Source organism: Anolis carolinensis, chromosome 2, assembly GCF_035594765.1.
Source record: "Anolis carolinensis isolate JA03-04 chromosome 2, rAnoCar3.1.pri, whole genome shotgun sequence".
Taxonomy (NCBI): Eukaryota; Metazoa; Chordata; class Lepidosauria; order Squamata; family Dactyloidae; genus Anolis; species Anolis carolinensis.
In genome coordinates this window covers 230986-236985 of record NC_085842.1, presented here as the reverse complement: position 1 = coordinate 236985, position 6000 = coordinate 230986, and the positions used below count along the sequence as shown (strand labels likewise).

Below are 6000 nucleotides of genomic sequence, written 5' to 3'. Positions count from 1 at the left end.
TTCTGTGGGCGAGCAGATGACGACTAACTGGATGGCATATCAGGAATGAGAGCTGACGTGGTCTATCCAATGCAATTTTCTGAATCATCACTCCAAATAACCAAACCAAATCTAAAGTTGACCAAAAACTGATTTATAACCCTTCTGGTACTAATTTTGGAGAGTGGTCCCTTGTCAAATGATCCCTAGTTAAAAAAAGGTTGGGAGCCACTGAGCTAAAATAATTGGAGCAACACAGTTGAAGGAACAATGAATACAAGTGCAGGTCAAGAGTCCAATTATTGCGGACAAGTTGAGTACTGCAGATACAGGTCAGGAGTGAAAATTAACAAGAACCAAGGTCACAGTCCCAACAGTCACATGCCAGGAGTTCATTCAGCTGAGTTGATAAAACAACAACCAAGAAATCAAGAGTACAAACCGAATTTAGAGTCCCAAAGTCAAGCCAGAAAGTCAGGGATACAAACAAAGTCCAAGTCCATATACGAAACCTAGACGTCAGTCCAGAATTTAGAGTCAATGATTCAGGATACAACAAAGTCCTGAAAAGGGTTAAAAGTACAGGGCTAGCACCCAAAATTTCAACCAAGGGACTCAGGACAGATCACAATATATACAGTACACATGCATGGGAAACAATTGATGCCATTGAATGCAGAAGAGCCAAGAAATAAGGCAGGAGTATGAAGATACGACGTTATCTGCAACCAAAGAGCTATTCTTTTTCAGAACACTTTAATCCAGAGATCTCTGCTGCTGCCCATTTCAGCAAACCTTCACACATCATCCTAGAAGCCTGCGATGGGTCTCTTTGCGGAGGAGGTTAGGTGAACCCCTTCCAAGCTTGCTGCCATTCTGAGTGACACCTGCTCCCAGTAGCCGTCAACCAAGGCCACACAAACTCCGATTCATGGTGGAGAGAGAGCAAGGTGCTGGCCTTCCTCTTTCCTTCCAATGTGTTTTTATAGATTCGGAAACTCAAAGGCCCGTCTCCTTTGGAGGTACATGAGTTCTGTGATGTCTACTGTATGCTGAACTTTTTCTAAAGCTCTGTTCCTATTCCGTGCATTAAGGTGACTTCTCCTCTGTGTGGGTCCTTTGATGGGAACGTAGACTGACACTGTGACTGAGGCTTTCTCCACATTCTATGCATTTATATGGCTTCTCCCCTGTGTGGGTCCTTTGATGGGAATGTAGACTGTCACTCTGACTGAAGCTTTCTCCACATTTCATGCATTTATGTGGCTTCTCCCCTGTGTGGGTCCTTTGATGGGAACGTAGATTGCCACTGTGACTGAAGCTCTTTCCGCATTCTACGCATTTATGTGGCTTCTCCCCTGTGTGGGTCCTTTGATGGGAACGTAGACTGCCACTCTGACTGAAGCTTTCTCCACATTTCATGCACTTATGTGGCTTCTACCCTGTGTGGGTCCTTTGATGAGAACGTAGATGTCCACTCTGACTGAAACTCTTTCCACATTCTATGCATTTATATGGCTTCTCACCTGTGTGGGTCCTTTGATGGGAACGTAGACTGCCACTCTGACTGAAGCTTTCTCCACATTTCATGCACTTATGTGGCTTCTCCCCTGTGTGGGTCCTTTGATGAGAACGTAGATGTCCACTCTGACTGAAACTCTTTCCACATTCTATGCATTTATATGGCTTCTCACCTATGTGGGTCCTTTGATGGGAACGTAGACTGCCACTCTGACTGAAGCTTTCTCCACATTTCATGCACTTATGTGGCTTCTCCCCTGTGTGGGTCCTTTGATGGGAACGTAGATGTCCACTCTGACTGAAACTCTTTCCACATTCTATGCATTTATATGGCTTCTCACCTGTGTGGGTCCTTTGATGGGAACGTAGACTGTCACTCCGACTGAAGCTTTCTCCACATTCTATGCATTTATATGGCTTCTCCCCTGTGTGGGTCCTTTGATGGGAACGTAGATTGTCTCTCCGACTGAAGCTTTCTCCACATTCTATGCATTTATATGGCTTCTCCCCTGTGTGCTTCTTTTGATGGGAACGTAGACTGCCACTGTGACTGAAGTTTTCTCCACATTCCATGCATTTATAGGGCTTCTCCCCTGTGTGCTTCCTTTGATGGGAACATAGACTGTCACTCCGACTGAAGCTTTCTCCACATTCTATGCATTTATATGGCTCCTCCCCTGTGTGGGTCCTTTGATGGGAACGTAGACTGCCACTGTGACTGAAGTTTTCTCCACATTCCATGCATTTATAGGGCTTCTCCCCTGTGTGCTTCCTTTGATGGGAACGTATACTGTCACTCCGACTGAAGCTTTCTCCACATTCTATGCATTTATATGGCTTCTCCCCTGTGTGCTTCCTTTGATGGGAACGTAGACTGCCACTGTGACTGAAGTTTTCTCCACATTCCATGCATTTATAGGGCTTCTCCCCTGTGTGGGTCCTTTGATGGGAACGTAGACTGCCACTGTGACTGAAGTTTTCTCCACATTCCATGCATTTATAGGGCTTCTCCCCTGTGTGGGTCCTTTGATGGGAACGTAGATTGTTACTCCGACTAAAGCTTTCTCCACATTCTATGCATTTATAGGGCTTCTCCCCTGTGTGGGTCCTTTGATGGGAACGTAGACAGTCACTCCGACTGAAGCTTTCTCCACATTCTATGCATTTATAGGGTTTCTCCCCTGTGTGGGTCCTTTGATGGGAACGTAATTTGTCACTCTGACTGAAGCTCTTTCCACATTCCACACATTCATATGGCTTCTCCCCTGTGTGGGTCCTTTCATGTACAGTAAGAGAATGTTTCCAATCAAATTGTTTCCCACATTCCAGACACTGATGTAACTTCTCCCCTGTGTGTGATCTAGGATAGGGAGGTAGAGGACTTGCCATTCTTTTATATTTATAATTCAAATATTATGCCAGGCGTTCACAGATATAACCTCCTGAGCAGCACAGTCTTTGTATTGCTGTAGCCTTCTGCTCGCTTTCCCAAGCCTCTCTTTTTTCAGCACAATCTTATTTCCTCCTCTTAACTGCATAGGTTTGTAGCTTGAAATATATTTTTATTACTTATTTTTTCTTGTTGTCATTGCTGTGTATTTTGAAGTCCCTTTAGACTTAGAGCACTCCTTGGGCAAAGCTCTCACAACGTATTCTTTGAAGAGCTTTTTCAGAAGTTACCTGCAGACAAATGAGGGGAAAATCTCTTCAGGAGTTGAACAGAGAAAGATCTCATGGAACATGAAAAACAAGTCTCGTGCTGTAACAAACCCAGGGGAAGAGGGTGAGCCCATTGCCTGGTGAGAAATGCTTTAACACTTGCCTAACAACAAACTATCCCTCCTCAGGTCCAAAGGGGACGGTGCGCAAAGATTCTCTGCACAAAATAAAATCCAACCCTACCGATTAAAATCCAACAATGCAGCAGAGCTGAAGGCATAACAGGCTGTGAACTGTGAACATTTATTTTTTGCGGCTTTCGCTGAATTAATTTATTCTCAATGTCTTGTAGAGATATGTGGTCAGCCTTATATAAATTAATGTAATAATGTTTTAACGCCTGTTGATATCATCTATTAATATTTTATCCTCATGTTGTACCTTAACAGTAAGTCCCCTTCAGGCTAGAGAAAGGCGGGGTAGAAATGTCATAAATAAATACATACATAAATAAATAATTGACAATTACATTTTTGGGCTTTCTTTCCTCAACGTATATGCTAACTATTTCCTTGGTTTGTTAGCTGATTCAAAATATTTTTTTTTGCATTCTTCATTTTAGTTTCCAATTCATTAACTAGTAACACAATAATTGCTTTTGTAGGAGTTTTATCTGAGTTAGAATGTTTGAATTCAAAGGATTTTTCTTTAACTCCTCTTCTTTTTGTAATATCATCTGAAATTATCTGAAAATATTTCTGTCTATTCTTTCTCATTTCAGTGTTGCATTTTATAAAGTATTCTCTAATATAAGCTGTACTGGCATCCCGTACTGTTTGAATATCTGTAACTTGATTTAAATTAAGTTCCAAATATTCTTTCAGTTTTTCTTTCAAATTCTCAATTACGTCCTCCTTTTGCAGTAGTGATTCATTCAGCTGCCATCTAAGTGTTTTTAATAATAATAATAATAATAACTTTATTTTTATACCCCGCCCCATCTCCCCGAAGGGACTCGGGGCGGCTTACATGGGGCCTTGCCCGATAAAACAATCAAATATCAAAACACAGCAATAAAAGTTATCCAATAAAAACATCAATTACAGTAAAAACAATCGTTAAATCAACATAAAACATACAATATTAACACTGGAGAATTCATAGAACCCAGGCAAAGCGCAACATGTGCCGAAATGGGCCGAAATGGGGAAGGGCCATTTTTTACTTTCTTTTTAATTACTAGAGTCACTGGATTATGATCTGAGATAGTTTTGGGTAGGAGTTCTGTCTTTTGAACAGGTTTTGAGTTTGGCAGATATCCATATCTTTTCCATTCTAGAGAAAGTATTTTGTCTTTCTGAAAATTGTGTACTGTATATACTCGAGTAAAAGCCGAGGCACCTAATTTAACACAAAAAACTGGGAAAAACTATTGACTCAAGTATAAGACGGGGTGGGAAATGCAGCAGGTACTGGTACATTTCAAAATAAAAATAGATAGCAATAAAATTAGATTAATGGAGGCATCAGAAGGTTAAATGTTTTTGAATATTTACATACAACTGCAATTTAAGACTTTCCAGCTGTGATTAAATTATTATTCTAAGCTTCTTCAATGTAAATGTGCTTATATATTCTTCCAATAATCACCATAGTTTATTTTAACTATACATTTTGGGGGAAATGCAGTGTGTATACGAATAAAGAAAAGTGGGAAAGACGAGTGCCGAGGAGAGAAAGGCGTGCGCTGCACGGGAAAGGAGGAGAGGCTTATACTTGCGTATATACAGTATATTCTTTGCATCCCCCTCCCCGAGAGTTTGTCTTTCTTTGGTGAAATCACTCCATTCCAATCTCCCAAAAGGCACCCGTTTTCATAATGGAGGTCTGTTGGAAACTAGGCACGTGGGGTTTATATATCTGTGTAATGACAAGGGTGGGAGAAAGAACTCTTGTCTGCCTGAGGCAAGTGTGAATGTTGCAGCTGGCCACCTTGATTGACACTGAATTTCATTTTCAAAGCCTGCCTGCTTTCTGCCTGGGGGAATCCTTTGTTGGGAGGTGTTAGCTGACCCATTGTTTCATGCCTGCAATTCTCATTTTTTGAGTGTTGATTTTTATTTACTGATTTTAGAGTCTTTTTTGATACTGGTAGCCAGATTGTGTTCAATTTCATGGTTTTCTCCTTTCTGTTGAAATTGTCCACATGCTTGTGGATTTCAATGGCTTTTCTGTGTAGTCTGACATGGTAGTTGTCAGAGTAATCCAACATTTCTGTGTTCTCAAATAATATACTATGTTGGTTCATCAAGTGTTCGGCTTCCCCTTGGCAACATCTTTGTAGATGGCTGATTCTCCCACACCAGAAGAGACTCGGGCTCTCATCTGGCTCGTCATACCTCATAGAGCTTGTTGAGTTTAGGATCGCAGTGCTCGAACCGGTTTGTAAACGGAGATGCAGACTATTTGCAGAATCGCGTCCCTGTTTACAAACCGGCTCGAGCACTGCGATCTGCGGAGGAGGCCCTGCTCTCAGTCCCACCCCCGTCTCAAGCACGGCTGGTGGGAACGAGAAAGGGGGCCTTCTCCGTGCTCCTCCCCTCCTCTGGAAATCCCTCCCAAAAGAACGAAAAACTGCCCCCTCCCTCCTTGCCTTCAAACTAAAAACACATCTATGCACTCTGGCCTACTGAGAGGAGGAAGACTAATACGACTCGATATGTATCATTGTCTAGATATATTAAATCCTGTCTAGATACTGGAATTGATCTCAATTGGACACCATCTGACCACTTAATAAGGTCTGAGCTGTTTGAAGTGTTTATTCTGTGTACATTTACA

At 41.8% G+C, this 6000-nt stretch overlaps 1 pseudogene; it reads right to left on the bottom strand.

Moving 5' to 3' along the window:
- Positions 1-996: 996 nt before the first annotated feature.
- Positions 997-6000, bottom strand: part of LOC134296834 (zinc finger protein 658B-like) — a 135878-nt pseudogene continuing 130874 nt past the window's right edge.